This window comes from Botryllus schlosseri, chromosome 9, assembly GCF_051294905.1.
Source record: "Botryllus schlosseri isolate E-star chromosome 9, Bs_hap1, whole genome shotgun sequence".
Classification (NCBI taxonomy): domain Eukaryota; kingdom Metazoa; phylum Chordata; class Ascidiacea; order Stolidobranchia; family Styelidae; genus Botryllus; species Botryllus schlosseri.
This window is the reverse complement of record NC_137244.1, coordinates 8,546,298-8,566,950: the sequence shown is the minus strand read 5'-3', so window position 1 is coordinate 8,566,950 and position 20,653 is coordinate 8,546,298. Positions and strand designations below refer to the sequence as shown.

The window sequence follows — 20,653 nt, the reverse complement described above, 5'->3', positions numbered from 1 at the left end:
TTTCGAAGAAATGATTGCACTCTTGCTCATTTTTAGAGGCAACAAAGGTGTCATCGACATATCTAAAATAGAGGAGAGGTTTTGCGGCATTCTCGACCGCCTCCGTCTCAGCAGCCGCTTGCCGCGCCTCTGCCGCCGGTCATTCACCACCATCTTCTGCTACAACGTTGGAATCTCCGGAAAGGTTAGTAATTCCGGAGCTACAATTCCAACGCCGGCCAGAGATTCCTTGTTGCTCAACTAAGGCGTAGCCGTCTACGCTGCAACAAGGGATAAGCAACGAACAATTTGGTTGTATTAAGGTTCGCTCGCCTGAGAAATCGGGGAAAGGCGTACCATATACTGTGAGAAAACCATTACTTCTTTCAACTAGATGTACCAGAGAGGTGTGACGATACTCGCTTGGCAACCGGGGGTCGACTCGTCGCTTACTCAGCTTTGCCATTCAACGGCACAACACGATCGCGGCCCACTATCGTGAAAACGTGGCACTCACGTACTGGAACACTTCTTTCGTGTATAATACGAAGGGCAAGCTAACCGGTACTACCACTGAAGCAGCCTGCCTCTTACGGGAAAATCCGGGAGCCACAAACGAAGGTTCCTGAAGAGCAAACAGTCTGACTTCAACTGTCCTCACCACCTTTTCCTGCTATGTGCTCGAAAAAGGATATAAACTCCTGTGTGGAAATAACGAGGCTATGTGCCGAAGAGGAGGATGTGAAGGGACAACGTATCCCCGTCCACCGCCGAAAGGACATAGACTAGCTTTTTGTGGGGTATTAGTTTTGTGTCACTTTATTAGCCTGTGTGATTGATTTACTATGTGTATTCACTTTTCATGTGCAATAAAGTTGTGGATACCTGCGGGTTCCCAAAAAAAAAAAAAAAAAAAAAAAAACGAAGAAGCCTATCAATTCCGTTGCTTTTGCCACGGTACGGTGTGATTTGAACACGTCGTTCAACCACCGGAGTGATCTTGGATCGCTTGCCTTAACTGTTCGATTATAGCAGAAAGGCTGCCGTGTGCAACTCTGGTCGAGGCCCTACACGTCGGGATTCCTCGCCACCTCGCTGCAAAGCATCTTCAAAGCAGCGAGACGAACTGCTACGCCGTCCAAAACAACATCATAAGAAGCGGAATATCAAGAACATCAAGACCGCTTCGTAAGGACGGCGTAAGATCGACGGCGAATCGTTGGGAATTAACATCTATATCAAGAAAGAGCCGTCGATCTGCAAAGGCGAGGAAAACCCGGGTGTTAACGCGCATTCGTAAGGTAAATTTCGTTTTTACCGTTCGCGTTAACATACGTGTAGGGCGTAGCAGTAGCGCTGCTGACGCGGGGGTAATCAAGTCCGGCGTGGGTATACAATTACGTCTGGCCTGCATCCTAACGCGTTCGCTATTCCTTTGTGAACCCTTAGTTAACCTTTTAAGTGTAATTGTCCGTCCGTATTCGTTTGTATTGTGCTCTTTCCTATCCACTCTAATAGCGAACGCCGGTGCAGGCCCCTTAGTCTTTGCTTCTTGTTATTGTACCACTTCTAATTTCATTTCGTTTAATTGTATTCGTAAGTTGATTTTGGCTATATTCATATTATTATTTGTAATAGGTCGCGACTCGGTCATCTTTAGGCCTAGATTCCGCAATTTTCTTCGATGGCTAGTGGAAACTCAAGCCCTCTCGTTGTTCCGTACCACGGTCCAGGAACGAGCGTTGATGTCGCGTGTCCGAAACTAAATTGCGGTGCGTCCTTTTCTGCAGCCATAAGCTTAGCGGAACACTTGGCTTTTTTGCACCGCTGTGACAGTCTTATATACAAGTGTATGAGATGCGGTAATTTCCTTTCTGATTCTGACCATAAAATAAGCTGTCACTATAGGCGGTGCAAGGGCACGCGACATCATAGTTGGTTTGCCTGTCCCACTTGTGGAAAGTGTTTTAACGCGGTTCCGAAAGCGAAGGACCATTTTAAATCCAGTCACCCCGAGTCTGCTCTCCCCTTGGACTCGGCTTTTAAGCAATCTGGAATCCCCTCTGAAATTTTATTGACGGTCCCCATTAAATATAACGGCAAGGATGCAACTAGGTATCCTTGCCCAGTTACCGGGTGCAATAAGCAGGGCTTCCCGTACAAATTGTTGGTTTCTCTCCAGAAGCACATTTGTAGCAAGCACGACATCACAAAAAATCTTATAAATTATGATGTCGTGTGCGGCAGATGTGACCAATGGACAATTCTTGAGCAGCCAGATATGATCGCTGCCAAGAACCATTGGTCCGCCTGCCGCCTACGGGAAGCTGTGCCTGCATCCGGTAACTTATCCCCAACCACGTCCACGACTGTTTCGCGAGTCGACTCGATCTCCCCTATTTCTTCGCGTTCTGTAGTCCCCTTTGCCGTTGACGCAGCGGAAAACTCTCCTACTTCTTTTCCCGGTACTATACCGGACCCTGCCTTATCCGTGGCCAATCTTTCACTCTCGTCGGATACCACCTCCTTGGTAACCGTGTCATCTAGGCCTTGGTCACGGATTTCGAATAAATCTCGACGCTCTGTCAATTCTTCTAAAAATTCCAAAACTAAAATAAAGTCCATGAGATTCTATCCCTCTTCTAATAGTAACAGCTCCGTGTTTTCTGCTACATCCTCTGGGCCGCGCGACTCGCCAACAGTCGTGACGTCACCAAATTCCTGTGCGCCCCGAACCCCCTCATCTATCCTTATCAGCCGATTCCCGGTCCGTAGGCCAGTCACTGGGGCCTTACCTGCCGCCCGTGCCTGGCTTCGGACTGCCGGGGATAGCAGACAGTCCCTAGGCCGACGTACCACACCCCCAAAAATTGTGATTTCCCCCCCAAGGGATTTTACTCCCTCCCCACCCCAATCGTTAGTGAAGAGCCGTTTGACCCCTGTCTCTTCACCAAGCCCCATTCCATCGCTTTCGGAATTGTTTAAAGCACCTTTGCCTGGCAGCCCGAGCTCTACTCAAGAGCTCCTTGCCAGGTTGGACCGGGGAAGTCCCTTCCCCACCACACGCGATGATCTGAAACAGATATCGTCGGCGGGATCGAGTCCGAACACCGTAGACTCGCCTCCCGTCGGTCAGAGCGTGTCTCCCTCGCGCCCACTTGCGGACGAGACACGTTCTGTGACGGCTGGAACAGCGGTCGAACGCTCCGAAGTTACCGGAGCTGTCGATGGCTGTGAAAGCCCGACGAGATTGCCTCCTTCGGTAAATGCACGCGACGAAATAGATGTCGACGTGCCTTCCCGCGAACCGAGCGCACCTCGTGCACAAGTCGATCTGCGCGAGTTGCGCTCGGAGCTTGCGAACTTGGTGTCAGAATGTCCTCATAACACCGAGTCTTTCGGGCACCTTGAACGTGAGCTGGACCTCTGGACTGACCGTGCCTCTGATTGCAGCCGCCCTCCCGGCCGTAAACGCCCTAGGAACCGATACTCGCGCGAAGCACAACGCCGTGCGAAGGTCAATCAATTGAATGGCCAGCGCGAGTGTCGACCTGGGGCAGCCCAACATCTTCGGTCCGCCTTCTGGCGCAATCAGAAGGAAACGGTCAGACAGATCATCGAGGATGATTCTGGCAGTAAACGGTGCGAAATTTCTGCCGACATAATCGAGCGGAAATTTCGTGCTGACGCCGCCGCTGACGTCACTGATAATATTGCTGCTTTTCCTCGCTGGATGTCTCAGCACAGTTACCAGGGCAACCTGGCTTCTGCTGTTGACGACGAGTCGATTATTCCATCAGAGGTAGCAGGAGTGCTGGCGACCCTAAACACCAGTAGTTCGCCAGGCTCCGATGGTCTCACCTATGGATTTTGGAAACGCTTAGACCCCAAGGGAGAAATCCTCTCTGAGCTTTTCGAAGTCTGTAGGCGTTGCCGACGTATTCCACTTGTGTGGCGCTCGTCGCGGGTAATCCTTATTCCAAAGGACCGCGACGGCGACATGCAAGACGTCGGCAACTGGAGACCCATCGCGCTATCCAGGACGCTGTATAAGATCTACGCGTCCGTAATCGCTCGCCGTCTTCAGAGCTGGGCATCCGATGGAGATGTTGTCTCCATGGAACAAAAGGGGTTTGTTCCGCGAGAGGGGGTCTTCGAGCACGTGTTCATGCTTGAGTCCTTGCTTGCGGATGCCAAGTCGTCAAGGCAGGATATTTATCTTGCCTGGCTTGACATCCGCAATGCATTCGGTACCGTTCGGCATGGATCCGTGATCGAGGTCCTGAAGCACTTTAACGCCCCGGAGTATCTGGTGGAGGTGATGACCGATATCTACGCGTCTAACGTGTTTGCAGTCGCGACTAGCTCTGGTCCGACAGACCCCATTCCAGCGGGGAAGGGTGTCCGTCAAGGATGCCCTTTATCGGCCATCACCTTCAACCTGGTCATGGAGGTTCTCCTGCGTGGCGTTGCTGGGCTTCAAAGCAGCGGTTATCGGTTTTCTGCGGCGGATGGCGTCACTGTCAGAGTTCAGGGTTACGCAGATGACACCTGTCTGTGTGCTTCGTCTCGCGTCCAGCTTCAAGCACAATTAGATCTGTGCGATGAATTTTCTCGGTGGTCTGGTATGAAGTTCAAGCCCGCCAAGTGTCGTGTTCTTGCCTTGGGATTCAAGGGAAGCCGATCGATCGTGGACTCGGCCCCGTTCTGCCTTGATGGTGGCGAGGTCCGGGTCCTCGATCGTGACTCTTTCCGGCGATACTTGGGCAAGAACATGGGTTACCAGGCAACCGAGAAAGGTGGGAAGGCCCTTAAAACTTTCGAGGCCTATTGTGATAGACTTTTTCTGTCACATCTCATTTCAGAAGCTGCTCGCACTGAAGAGGTTCGTTATTCCAAGAATCCTTTTTCAGTTGAGAATCCGCAAGTTCTCCCGAAGCGATCTGCGTCGCCTGGATGCGCGTATCCGCACGTTGGTGAAGGCGGAATTCCGCCTCCCTAACAGAGCGTGTCAGCCCTTTTTCCATGCTGGGCTGACGACTGGCGGTCTGGGGATTCCCAACCTCTGCTGCGAAGCAGATGTGTTGAGGCTTTCCCAGGCCGCCGAAATGGTCAATTCCACTGACCCCTCTGTGCGGGCGGTTGCGCGTGGAACGTTGGGGCTGGTCGTCCGGAGGACTTGCCGAGTCCCAGAGGCGTCGGAGACCCTGACAGTCGAGTTTTTAAACTGCGTGAGTCTAACAGGGCACGATTCCAGGGCGTACGGAGACGCCTACAGGCTTTGGACCGAGGTCCGACCCGTCGCTAGGCGTCTCGGTGCTCGCTGGTTCGTGACCGAAGACGGGCTCTATCAGTTGGCTCTAGGCGCCGACTGTTGTCAGGATTTGGGTCGTTTTACCAAATTTCTTCACCTGAAGGTGAACCAACGTTGGAAGACACGGTGGATGGAGCTTCCCGACCAGGGCAAAACTGTGGAGTGCCACAGCCGGTACGGGAGCTCCAATCGCTTCCTCCGGTCTTCCAACGTCCTGACGGCAGTCGAGCGTAGCTGGATGCTTAAGGCTCGACTGAATCTTCTGCCGCTCCGGTCGATCCGGGGTCGGTTTAGAAATCGTGTGGAGCCAAGTGTGGTCTGCTGCAAGTGCGGACAGCATACCGAGACCCTGCCCCACGTACTGAACCACTGCCTGCCAGTGATGGATAGCATCACGAACAGGCACAATTCGGTACTTGGGGTGCTCCTGGACTGTATTCCAAGCTCTTCTTCTTTTTTCAGATGCGATGTGGACCGCGTTTGCGAGGAGCACGCCACATTGGCCAACAGGCGGCTGAGGCCCGACCTCATCCTAGCGGATCGTCGCCGGGTCTTAGTCATCGATGTGGTGTGCCCCTTCGAGAATGGGGTAGCCAGTATGGACGCTGCCGTTGCACTGAAACACGCAAAGTACAAGGACCTCTGTGAGTCTCTCCACGTTGCCACGGCCAAGGTGGTGGAGATGCACACGTTCGCGGTCGGGTCCCTGGGGAGTTACCACCCCGGGAACCTGACCACCTTACGTGCGATGGGTGTTTCGGTCTTCGAGTCCAGACTGGTCTCCGAGCGAGCCGTGGTCGCTTCTCAGCGCGGCTCTCATCGTTTCTGGAAGGCTTGGTGTAGTGTGCGGGACCACGAGAGGACTTGACCCCCCCCCTTCACGTGTTTCTTATTTGTTTTATGTTTTGTGTACTGGCTATTAGTCAACCCGCTAGCCATCACGGGGTTCGACTGCAGGCAACTGGACACTGGATTGTTTCACGGAACTCCTCCCCAAATTAACATAAATGGACCCCTGCTAGAGTTCCCCCACCTCTCGACAAAAAGTTTGATTTGATTTTTCACCACCACAACTATTATGATAATGCCTGCAGTCGGACCTCGCCAGTTCGCCCCTTTATTTTTTGTGTTGTTTGTTGGCCTCCACCACATATATTGTGTGTTTTGGTGGAGGCCTTTGTCGGTGTTGGTGTCCCCTGTCCCCGGGCGAACTGGCCATGTCTTCTCTGGCCCATGTTAATATAATATCGCATTTTTTATATGTGATTTTCGCATTTATTTCTCGTAAAATAAAATCCTTTTTCCCCACCACCGTAAATGGTGGGTTTTGTTCTGCGTTTATGTTTATCCATTTTCGCAAGGTGACCGAAGTCGCGATTATATTTATTTCGTATTGCATTTTCATTTTGTGGAAATTTGCAGAAATAAAATATTACAAACAAAAAAACGTATCCCACTAATTGGCGACACGCTTCTCGCTAATTGGCCGCGCGAAACACTGATAATACAACTTATTGAAGCTTTCTAAAAGTTTAAAACACATTATTAACGATACTATTTTATCCGGTTAACCGGCAGATTTATATCCAGATATCGGATAATAAAAAACCTGCGGTTAACCGGTTAACCGTTATCCGGATAATCCAACCCGATCGTGTCATTGAAGCTGAATTCAACGCAACTGGTAGCTGTTTGCAACAACATGCGCAAATGATCGCACGGAGCTTGCACGTCAGTGCAAATTGGCTGCCAAAACAGACTGCTATGACGATTATCAAGCAAATGTTTCGTCAATTGGTCAGCATTTGAGTGAAAACCTTGCCTGTGCACAGCACTATGATGACAATATGTTCACTGTCATTGCGCGTGGTAGGTCTTTGTTTCATCTACAAGTGCTTGAGTCTACTATTATTCAGTTGAACAAACCTATTTTATGTAGACAAAAAGATTTCCTCTATAACCTACAAATCTCCCATTAGTGCGTGTTGTCTCGCGCGTGTATAACTGTTTATTTATGAATTGGGTTACTACTATGTCCGAAGGTTGACAGTAAATTCGGCCCTCGGTAAATTCGGCCAGTGAATTCGGTCCATGACCTCGGTAAATTCGGCCCTCGGAGAATATTGTATAAAAATGTATTTCCAACCGTTAACATGAATTAATTAAAAAATTATACTATTATTATGTGATATGGATATTCACGGGGCCGAATTTACCGATAGCTGAATTTACTCGGTAAATTCGTCCCCCGGAGAATTTTGTATAAAAATGTATTACCAACTATTAATGTAAATGAATTACATAATTATTTTATTATCGAGTGATTTGAAGGTCAGGGTATGCGTATATCGTACAGTCACGGGAGATAACGCGGATATTTACGGGGCCTAATTTACTGACCACCGAATTCAATCGGTAAATTCGGCCCTCGGAGAATTCTGTGTAAAATTGTATTACCAACTATTAATGTGAATTATATTACATAATTATATTATTATCAATTGATTATGAGGTTAGGGTTATGATAAGGGTTATGATTAGGGTTAGGTTACGGTTAGGATTAGGGTTAGGTTAGGATTAGGTTAGAGTTATGATTAGGGTTAGGTTAGGATTAGGGTTAGTATTAGGTTACAATAACATTACCTAACCTTAACCCTAACCTAACCCTAATCCTAACCTAACCCTAATCATAACCCTAACCTAATTCCAACCCTAACCTAATCCTAACCTAACCCTAATCATTAAGGGTTAGGTTAGGGTTATGATTAGGGTTAGGTTAGGATTAGGGTTAGGTTAGGGTTAGGATTTGGTTAGGGTTAGGATTAGGTTAGGGTTAGGATTAGGTTAGGGTTAGGTTAGGGTTAAGGTTAGGTAATGTTATTGTAACTGTTATTGTTACCCTGGCCCTGGCCGAATTTACCGGGGGCCGAATTTACCGAAGGCCGAATTTACCGAAGGCCGAAGTAACCGAGGGCCGAATTCACTGGCCGAATTTACCGAGGGCCGAATTTACTGGCAACCATGTCCGAATACTTCGTAGTTTGTTATTGTTGCCATTGTTACGATGCGAATTTCATGGTCTGTGATCTTGATTGTTACGTCATACTTTGCCTTTTTGGTTTTGCTTTTAAATCTGAATAAATCCCTTTAGTGTGCCGTTAACTCTTGAAAAGAGGCACCCGAAAAGTATTCGAGCTCAATAAATATTATTTTACAATGGATATTGTATTGAAAGCTATATTCAAGTTCTGTACCACGAACCAGCTATTTAAGAAATTATATAGTAGCGACGGCCAATACGTAATGCGGAGCAAATACATTCCCTTACTTATGTAGCTGTTATATATTTTCCGTTAAATTGTGGTATGTGATAGCTACTTGCATAGGCTGCATTGTCGTTGCTTTATGCTTCGAATAATTTATATCGGTACTTTAAGAGATAATAATTATTACCATCTAAACTTGCGCATTTAGCACAATAGCGACGATTCCTACATGTATTGTAAAATATGGAATTGCAACGGCTATCAGTGTGCAAATAAAATGCTCTCTATACCCGCTGCTGTTGTTATTCACATTTTGGATCTCTTTATCAGGTAGGCTACTGTACGTGCATGTGTGTGTGTGTGAGTGGGGGGGGGGGGGTTCCATGCCTCACCAGCCATGAACCTCACCGCTCGTCACTGGTTTATAGCGCGTAGATATATATCATTGGTAAATAATGGCAATGATGATGATGATGACCGCCGACCGTAAAAATGCGGCATGATGATGTAGTCCTGGTTAAACAAATTTTTGCTCCGTTCATGACAGGGATAGGAAGCCTAATTCTCTAAAGCAAGGGTCAGCAACACGCGGCCCGCGAGGTCATGTTTTGCGGCCCGCGGCCTGGTTTGGAGAAATTTTGGAAGAACGCTCAGTAAACCATTTCGAAATGCCGAAATTGATTTCAGTTTAAACATATTGTTGTTACTGTTCAAAGTTAGCCAAAGCAGATAAAAATGATGCGCCCCATAAAGAAATACCAATACTTAATCGTGTTCTTCTCATCCCGAATTAATTTTTTTTCTGGTAGGCCTGCGTTTGGGCGAATCCAATATATTTCCACTATAACGACAATTGTAATGGAAGGTCAAGAAATAACTACATGCAACATGGGAGACTAATGAGAAGTCGGTCACCCAAAGATGCACCTCAGCATTAATAACTTCTCCAAGTTTTGAAGATTCCCCCTGCATAAACTCTACCGGTGAATCTGATCACGTGGGCCGAGAAAGGATGAATATTTGATAATAATATGTGAACCTATACTAATATTTAATGACGAAATTCACTCATGTACATGAAAACATTTTCGCGCTTCGCGCGACTGCAGTACAATTCCCTGTCGCTCTTCACAACATGACTATATTCACGATTTCGGTGCCCATAGTATAAGCCGATATGAATAAATAGATTTGACCGGAGTGTACCAGCAATGGACATGGCGAGTTTAACGTGGATATTTGGTCCCAGTTTGTTTATTACCACTATGCACCGTAATGCGGCCGCGGGCTACATGAGTAATCGAAATGCGGCCGTGAATAGCAACAAGGTTGGCCAACCCTGTTTTAGTAGCTACAGAGTGTTCTCAGGTATCGTGCGCAGCTCTTAGTTCAAATATAATGAACCTGATGAGCATGATATTTTTTATTGCATTTGTGTTTGTTCAATAAAATATTATTCATTTTTTGGTTACTATGCCCATCGCCCATGTAAGACAGCACAGCATTGTACTTGCGTAGAGTTATCATACGCTGCGTTGGCTATGTTAATTTCGATATTAAAGTCATGCGGCCCGCGACCTCTAAGAATTTTGAAAAGTGGCCCGTGACCCATTTTGAGTTGGCGACCCCTGCTCTAAAGGAACCATACTTATACTATACATCTTCAATTGCCAATGCCAATCCACTGTGACGTCACAATTAAATATTCGTGACGCCATGGCAAAAAACAAAACAACAAAAAAACATGTTTTGAACAGGGCCCATCTTATCAACATGTTTGTTTGAAATTGATTTTTGTTTGAAATGCAATCCTAGATCAGACGCTACTAAAAAAATTACACCTGAGTATTTTCGGACTGAACGGAATCAATTCCCAGGTCTCACTATCGGCGATCCATTAAACTGTGGGTTCCACGTACTAAAAACGTTTATGTAACACGAACACAAGGCACGGTCGACTGTGCCGTTTTCAACGTCAAAATGTCAAATACTTGGTCAACGAATCATACATATGGGATTATTTTGAAATGATTTTGCGTCGGAGGTTTCTCAAATTTCCGGAAATGCCAGATATTCTAGTAGTCAGGATATATTTGTGTTTCGGGAGATGGCTAGTAACGAACGAGTTCTACTTTTTCGAAATATACAATTTACAGAGTACTTTCATTTTTATTTCAACGCTTTATGAAGTGGAACGATTGTTGATATATAATGTTCTCTCCAATTCTCTACTAGTTGCTGACGATTACCCCTGACGAGTGTCAGCCGAAGATATTCGGTTTATTTCAATATGACTATATTATTCAATTCTATATCGAAGTGGATCTACGCACTTGCCCCTTTCAAAATTTCGTCAGGTAGAAAGTAGTGAAATTGTAATGGTAAATGAACACTGCATACCCCCATTACCGATTTATAATTTAGTAAATTGCGTCTATTCTGATCACTATCTTGAGTTTCATAGATGTATCTTGCAATATGGAAAACTGGCGCCGGTGATTGACTAGCCCTCAATAAATCTCTTCATGCTATACTTACAATGGTAATTCCCAGGCCTGTTGTTACAATTGTATGTAAGGCAGGGGTGGGCAAACTTTTGAGCTCGCGGGCCGCATTCAATATCTGAATCCATTCGCGGGCCGCACTATATAAAATTGGAATTATAAACCGAAACGCAATATTGGTATTTGATTATATGGGGAGGACAAGGAGATAATATATATGCTTATTTAAAACAATCTAAACATTGCTTTTATGATATCGTACACGCGTCAGAAACAGTGACGAGATTTCATAGGCTGGACGACCTCAATAACCAATTTGTCAAAACTATAGAGATGAACGTCGGTTGTCCCGATTCTCAGAACAGGATTGAAATCTGTGAGCAGCGATCCGCTCAGATTTACTAATTCCACTTTTGTATCAGTTCCAGGACACACAATGCTGACAGCATCATAACCATGTTAGCTTCAAACACGCTTCCACTTCCTTAGATAAAATATAAATACCCTAATTCTACTCATACAGGGAACGAATCTACCTAAGGCACGCGCGAATCCTTTTTTATAAGCACATCACAGAAATAATTAAACTGGATTGGCCAATCTGAAATCACACTAGTGATCCGAATAATGACAATCTCGTTTAGGATTTCTGTGATGCATATCAGTTGAAATCTTTTAACCTGCGGGGGCCCTGAGATCGGGATGTCGCGCCAGAAATTAAACATAAAAAATGATATATGAAGTATTTACCTTAGAACAGTGGTTCTCAAACTTTTTAAGACTCACCACCCCACCCCCTCATGATGGTTAAAGAGTTCGCGCCCCCTTATTATGATATCACAAAACGCATCCAGGATGCTAGCAAACCTAACGATTAGTACTTATATGGCATGGAAGGTTACGACTGTGGATGAGAGATTTTTAAATATGAAATCCAGACTAAAAATAGAGAGCAACAAGTATGAATGGGATGTGAATCGCGCCAAGCGCGAAAATTTTGTTCATTCTAGATCAGCTTCGCGCCCATCTTAAGATGCTTTTACCCCCCCCCCTCCCAAAGGGGGTGCGCCCCCAGTTTGAGAACCACTACCGTAGAACTATCATGGTGAAATAGACTAAGAAACAGTTTAACCAAGTCCCAGCATTAATTCGATTTTTAGTACGCATTTTATCAATATATTTAATAAGTTTCTTTAGACTCTCGCGGGCCGCGCAGAACGGTGTGTAGGGCCGCATGCGGCCCGCGGGCCGTAGTTCGCCCACCCCTGATGTAAGGTATATCTTAGGGTTATCAATGTTACCATAATTCCTCTTTTAAGTGGATTGGTCCTCTTTTACGACTTTTTTGAAAGTGTCCGCGGGGGACGCCCTTTTGTCCTCTTTTTTGAGAATTTTGGTCAAATTTACGGCCAAATTCGACTGATATACCGTAGATCAGCACCGAAGTAACGCTCTGGCGGGTATTTCGGGAGATGAGCCGTAAAGTTGACTTTTTTTCTTTTCTTTTTTAGTCAACCATCTGATAATGTGAAAGAAAAACTGTATTTTGGGCACTGAGCGAGAAGGTTGAGCTTTTATTTAGTCAACCGACCACGAAGTGTGAGAAATTTACCATTTTTCAGTCTGAAAAAGTGTCCTTTTTTCAGATCTCCAAAATACGGTAGCCCTAGTATATCTGGTAAACCACGAAAACTGCTAATTCCGAATCTAGTTGAGGAGGCATTGAGTGGAAATTGACAACAATAGTTTTACTCCTACTTAGACAGTAATAATGACCACTTTCAAGACCTCTGTAAATTTGTTGTAGCATCATTTACAATCGTAGTTCTTTCTCGTGGTATTTTAAACGAAATCTGACTAGTCGATGTATTAACTCGATATCACCATTTCCCGCAATTATACGATATGATGACTTATATGTAGTCCCGATAGCTTCGACAATGACAATGTGTTTTGTATGATTTGATTTTCTCTTGTCACTTTGTTATGACTACCGGAGTACCGGTACAGCTGTTAGCGATCCTTTTTATTATTGCATTGTTACGTCATATTTTGCCAATTTGGTTTTCGTATGTCCATATTTCAGTAAGCTCTTCTTGTGTCGCTAACTCCTGACAAGGCGCACACGAAAAGCCTTTGAGTCAATATGTTCCACTGTAATGAATGCAGACCCAAAAGCAATAATAAAGATAGGACTACCCCAATAAGCATTGCTTTGTCACGTATATTTCAAACACAAGAACAACGAAACATAGAGCACTTCAATTACAAGACGCTGTTCGGCATTCCAAGCAATATGCGTTCTTCTGAAGTTTTCTGTGTCTTGGGCAAACCCGTCAGTTGCAAGTGTCACTGGCAAAACGGGTACATGCTTTGTTACGTCGAGATGCTTGCACGAGTGTATGAACTGAGAAATGAAATAGCAACTTTCCTTGAAAATACAAACATCGCCGACTCATAATCTTGTCATCGAAAATGGGTATCTAATCTTGCTTTCGTAGAATATTTAACGTCACATCTAAACAAATTGAATTTGCAACTTCAGGGGGAAACAACTGAATAACCTGACTTTCCTATACTGGAGGAGAGTAAACCTAGTACCAGCACTATACATTTGTAACTGTCATATACCAAATTTAATTAATGAATTTCCATCCGCTTTTCCGACATTCGTTCTGTACAAAATAAATTCTGACTACCCAGTACTCCGGTTAATGTGGGCGCCAATACCATTGCCAGAAAATTTGAAATGGGCCCATTTGAAATGCCATGCAGTTGAATTGAATGACAAATTTCATACAAAGAGCATATCGCTGATTGACTTTGACAAAGAGTAAGTTCTTGAAATGGGTCTTCATCCCAGCTTGACCAACAATGCAAAAGAAATAGCATCGACTTTTGGTAGCACGTGCGCATGTGAACAATAGTTTTCAACAATGAAATTCACGAAGAGCAAGCTAAGATCACGTATCCCAACGCACATTCAGAATATGCTGGCCTGATTCTAGCTTCATCTGACTTGTTACCAGAAGTGGAAAACCTTTCACAAAGCAAGCTGCGCCCTGTGTCACATTTATGCTGCGTTGTTGAAGTGTAAATACATGTGTTTTGCTCTTTTTGTGATTTGTATGATTGAGATTGCAGCATTGTAGGGTAATATACCGACGTGACCGTTAAATATAGTATTAGGAAAAATTCCGGTCCGGCCCGCCAACATGTTGTGCACCTGAAATTTGGCCCGCGACTAGCAAAAGGTTGCAGACCCCTGTTGTAGATATTCAGTCAGAACTCCGGATTCAGTGATGTCGCCCCACCCGGCGATATAACATGCATCACAGTGCGAACATCCTTCAAATAATACAATATTTTGCAACAAACAATACGATCATTTGTGCAATTTATTCCACGCTACGCATTTTGACTGACTCTCATCAGGAGCGAACGTCAGTAAATTCGGTTAACATTATTCGAAATATTGAAGAAAGCCCCTCCTCCCCAAATGATGTTATTCTCACCAGCTCATTGCATCACAAGCGACATAGGTTCCGCACACGCACCAAGTTTCATTAAAGTCTTTTTCCTCCAATTTTAAACTACTCCTTTGTCATTTCTACTTTAGTGACGCCTATATTATTGACCACCATATGTTTTCACTAGCAAGTCTGCCAGAGCAGGGCTCGTCAATCGGGTGTATCGTACACCCCAGCATGTACAAAAGTTTTTAAAGTGTGTGCCACTCGGATGGGGTGTACTGGGGTGTACCAGATCCGATGGGCCGATGACTAGCACAATAAATACGTAAGTTTATGCTTCATAACAGGTTGACCAGATGTGCAATATCGTACAATGATCGTATCAACTGTACGCAGCTTGTAAATTACATTCATTTTGTGGTGTCAAAAGCGAATGTTTCTCCTCATCATTTAACCGTTCGTAGTGCAATTATTGGGGTGATATAGGGTAGAGTTAACATGTGTTCTGATTGCGATATCTGTCTATAACAGTGATTCCCAACCGCGGCTCCAAGGTAGCCTTCTTGCGGCTCTGATTGACCGCTAAATATGCCAGAAAATCTAATAGACGACAGCTGTAGTTTGATTCTATGAATAGGTACAGACAATTTCTGTATATGAATGCTAAAATAAGGTAGGATTAGCTATGCTTGAAGCCGTCCAAAGCCGCTTCTGTAAACCGGGAACTCTTGCAGACTAGAGTCAAACGCATGGATGAATACCCGTCGGACAATGATATATCTCCAGTTCTGCTGGTCATAGACTTTTATATATTGTCTCTATGAAGAGTATATTTCGACACAATTTTACTAACATCAAAATAAAGGCTCATAGTCAAGTATTACTTGCAATAAGACCAATATTACTTGGCGTATAATCCCCCGATTTTAAATCTACTCAAGTAAGTAAGTAGATGTGAAAACGATCGTAATTCGTTCGCATGGATCGTCAAAAGCTGGAAATTGAGCTATGCGAAAAGTGCAGAGCGTGATTCATATTTATGCATACTTGGAGGTATACAATTTTCGACAGCGTAAGCATTCGTCCGCATCATAAGATGAAAATGATAGCATTGATATGGAAATGCGAGACTAATCCTCTTTTTACTCGAACAGCACGTTTTAGAAAATATCATGGTATGGAGCCCTCACACATATTATAAGGCCCGTAGCTTAGTCGAAGAGTAACACGGAGAAGTTTTATAGGATACGGTGTAAACATATTGCGCCATTAGTAAACGTTAATAAAAATGTGGTGGATCGCAAAAATGCCATATTGTGTAGCTTTATTTCCATTTCCGGAAATAGGCATTGCTACACTTGCTTCAACACTTCAACATGTATGTTATCGAGACAAAAGAACTGAAACTAATTAGAACTCAAATTATGATACTGGGAATTGAAATTGAAATATAAATACTAGCTACTTCTAAAAGCGGAAATGTATTCCATGTCATCAGTCCAGAAATTTTGAAAGGTGGTATGCTTAAATAGGTCTAAAACTAAAAAAGTCAGAGTCTACTTTTCCAGATTAGAACACGCCCTGGACTGCTAGATTACGATATGATGAGTAAATGCTGGATTGCGGAACATCAGTTTGAAACGTTATGATCGGCCATATATACTGTGATGAAATATTTCATATGGACGACAATGCGGTGTGAACGGAACCACGCAACCCGCTACCCAAATTACATTCGTGAAATCATACTGGTTACGTCATATATTCACTGTGCGAGAAGCGCGAGGAAAATTTTGGGGGCTTTACTCAACTTTAATGAAAATTAAATGTTCATACTCTGTGAAAATAGCCTCGAAATTCCTCAGGCTATCAGGCTATTGGAGGATTAAACTACTTCTACTTGACAAATCGAAAATAGCGAAAAGTTAGTAAGTAGATCACAAAATATTACGAAGTAGAAGTAGACGTAGCGAAAATAAGATCTACTTGAGTAAGTACCAGAAGTAGAAGAAAACTACTTGAGTACTTCGAAAAAGTAGAAGTACTTCGTTACTGACCACCTCTGATAACGATATAATAGTATGCTGTAGTAATGAAATGTATTTTCAGTTTATTCCAATGTATAGAAGTCTATGTGCATGCTTTTGAAGTAGCTGGATGGTAAGATCTAGTGTTTTCATGCGACTCCATACATATTCCTAAGTTTGAAATACGGCTTCGACATCCAAAGAGGTTGAGAACCACTGGTCTATAATGATTCTCGAGGGAACCGCTGCGACAGCTCAAACATTTTGAATTGGTACTTCCTATGAGATGCTCATTGATAGCGCACTGCAAAAATTGGAGGGTTGTAGTAGGTAGGGGGAAGAGGGGTCGGGTTTGAGAACCACCGTGTTAGACGATGATCCGGTAATCTCGAGCCCTGATTGGTATTTACAATTTAATCCTATGCGATGCAGCCTTACTCCTCCTCACTTCGATTAGGCCAGGGCTGGCCAACCTGCGGACGTACGGCCGCATGCAGCCGTAAAACAATAATTATGCGGCTGTCCACGCGTATTTTAATAAGCGCATGTCGTCAATATGCAATTTGAATTAACGAATTGGTTCCCAAATCATTGAGAGACTTTAATTCTACTTAAAAAATTCTCGACGCATAGCGCGATTCAGGGTGACTTGGATTTTCGTTTTTAATATAATAGTGTACTAGCAATCTGAACCCCACCGTATACAACTGGGAACCGCCGAGGAAAATGATGTGCCTGATGAAGAAATACTAATTTGGATCCGTGTGCATCTCACGAATGGTACGTTTCGGCGATTTATGATGCAATTGCACTATACCGACAATCCTGCTAAAAGGTCAAGAAATAACAACAAAGTGAATAATAAAAACCGAGAGATGAATCACCTTTAATTTAGTACCCAATATTTTCGAAGATAAAGCTCTCCATCAACTCTACTGATTAATATCATCACGTGGACTGAGAATGGATAAATATTTGACAGCAATATGTGAAACTACTATAATATTCCGGACAAAATTCTTTCACGAGTTTGAGAACATTTTTGCACTCGGCTAAACTAGAAATTAAATTCCAGTAACTTTTTCTCACAATTTTACTCGCGATTTTAGTGCATATATAGTAAGCATGTGGGAGCGCTGTTGTTCTACAACTGGAAACGTCTATACGCAAAGTATATCCGAAGAAATCAGTGATGGCACAGAATCGGCTTCCACAGGGGCTCTCCGCGATGTGGAGATCCCGGTAGCCAATTTATCATGAGTTTTTATCGTCCAGATGGCCCCTCATGACGACTCTTTGCTGGGATGCGACCGTATGTTATATATGTATCGAAATGCCGCAGTGTATAGCAAAAAGGTTGCACAGACCTGGATTAGGCTTGCTATGGATTCGGTGTATTATGTGGTCAGAGTTCAAGAGTGTACGAGTTTTGAGTGAACGTTAAAAGAGTGTAATATGGCGAAAAAGGTTGACGAGCACTGCGCTAGAGTTAATTTGTAGTCCAGCCTACTCTTGTTGATTCGAATTCAAAATAAAAACATCAATCACGGATCCTGATGTTCTAATGTAGTGTTTCTTTACCTGGACCTCAGCGTCCCCAAGGTGCGATTTGAAATTTGAATAGGGCGGAAGCGCTCAGGATGCGAGATGGGGGCGCTGGGATCAGAGGGTGGAATAGGGGGCGCTGCGCTGAAGGAAATTGGTCTAAGTTAATGTTAAAGTAGGGACATATGATTATATAGTAGTATATTAGTTCCATATATCCCTCCTGACTTCTCATTGCAACGAAGCATTCAACAAAATTTATCAAAGGTATGATTTTTTCATCGCGCTCCGCACGAAATATACATCTACAATGTTTGCAACATGTTTCCACTTGTTGTAAAATTAATTGCGCGTACTTTTTGATCGTTTATTCTTCGTTAAAACGTCGCGCTAACTCGGGCTATTTCTAGGGATGGTGTGAACGTGAGGTCACAATCACGGATTTAGAGTTGGGTCCAAAGAAATTGAGGATATTCAGGATTGTGACCAAACTTGGTTCCAATTCGGATGTAACACTTTAATGTAGACATCAGAGTAATTTGGGTAATGACATCAAACACCCAATTATTATTGATTTTTCATTCGATATCTGAATGAATTTAAGTTGGTCAAACGAATTTCTGAAGTCACGACACGGAGAGTCTAGATTTGGATTCGCACTATCACTTTGAGAACACTATTTGAGTTTGAAATAGCACAGACGCTCATCGTGTCATACACGATATCTAAGTCATGCACAATCAGGTTTCGCAAATACCCTTCGCTTGAAGTTGGCCACCACCAATCGACGTGCAAAGAATTGTTGGTAGCATACAGGCCTTCCCCCATCGGTTGTAGATTTCCATATTGTGACAATTTAGTCACGATAGCGTGCCGACATTCCGCCAATGGAATCTGGTACTGAACTTCTTCAGATACTTCTTGACTGTAAGTACCAAAAAAGAAGTAATGAGATTTCCACTGACGTTCGGTGACATAACACATCTGTCCCGGAAAATGATGGAATCGGTCACGTAATGCATATATGTCCGCTGTGCACTTTTCCGAACGAAGCACAGGGTTATGGACACATTCGTCTGGTTTGGTAATTTCAATAAATTCAGAAACAGCATTCTTTGTACAAACTTCAATGTCTATAGAAATGTCCGTGCTATTTCCCGTCGTCCTTTGAATCAACGTCACGGTTGACAGCACAATCGCCAGATACAGAATTGACGGATACTCCATAATCTTTCAGCCACGCCGGTTTTCTCACAGCACGTCCTAATCTCGTTTTAACCGGAGCAACTATATCGTTCCTGGAAGTAGAATTTGGCAGATTATTATTCGATACCTCCTGACTGGAAGGCGCGCTTGCTGGTCTGCCATTGTCCGCATTTCCTAAAACGCCCGTAGCCACTGTATCCCTTGCCGGCTCAATCTGATCTGAAGGAAATACCTCGACATAATCATTATGATCGAGATGCCTGTTCACATCCAGCGCGTTTTCCACGTGTTTCCCTTTACCGCGAATTTCGTGGGAACCGGATATTTCATGCTTGTTCGGTGCTGGCGGCAAAAAATCTGAGAGGCCGTCTCCTTCGTAAAATGCGACCTTAGCTCTGTCCAAAGGCACGTTCATTTGCCTGCCTGAAATTGCAATTTTCAGATGATATTTGCCTCTGTACAATACCTCGTAAGGTCCCAGATATGTCGGGCGCAATCCATGCATTAAGCCAGGCTCTTTCACGTAGACAAACTTGCAGCGGTCCGAGTCTCATAATCTCAAGGTCGTGAGTTCGATCCTCACTCGGGGCACCATGTAACAACTTGTTTAATAGAGGGTATTATGTCTCTGTAAGTAGAACTTCAGACAAGTAGTTGTCCTTGCGTAGGCTGTAACTGTCTAGTACTTAACTGAGAGAGATTGTCCTCTTCGGTTGCTGCTATCGTGAACTCTTCAGACGAATATATTGTTCAGAACACAGTTTATTCTTCTACGTAATTCAGTAGGTTAGCATGAATCTCATCTCGAATTTGCTATCGCACGAGTTTATAATGCTCGATATTATCGTAATAGGAAGTTGCGTCACGTGCGCATATAGCGTGAATTTACACTGTTGATATACGCCCTAGACACACCGTCGCAGTATATTAAAGCACGGAATACCGGATATTTTAAAGTCCATTCTTTGATATACAGGCTATCATTGAAAAATGTTGATTCCTGTGATAAATCTTACGCTGGGGCCTGACGTCATATTACCAGGATGGTATGAATAAAAAACGTAGCCCTCTTCATGGTGAAAATCATCGGGGAGAATGCTGTGATTAATGCTGCAGTGGTGCGGTCTGCTCTTGTATATTCCCAAGTAGTATTTGATCGACCCTCCCTAAATAACGAAATAAATAATAGGAAATCGTATAGTTTCGTTATCACATCCAAATCACTGCAAGTAAAAGACGTAGCCTACTTGACGCGTACTCATACCGTACAAGTGGTACATATATTTTCAACCATTACTTTCACATAGGTTGGGTAGCATTCCGTACGCGAAGTGGAGTG

The 20,653-nt window shown here is 44.0% G+C and overlaps 1 protein-coding gene across 1 annotated transcript in view; it reads left to right on the top strand.

The window, feature by feature from the left end:
• The first annotated feature begins 286 nt into the window (after positions 1-286).
• LOC145447125 (uncharacterized) overlaps positions 287-20,653 on the top strand; it is a 469,805-nt gene continuing 449,438 nt past the window's right edge. Inside the window, exon 1 of the mRNA XM_080325546.1 lies at positions 287-302. The gene's annotated coding sequence lies outside the window, so the exon portion shown is untranslated. The remainder of the gene's footprint in view (positions 303-20,653) is intronic.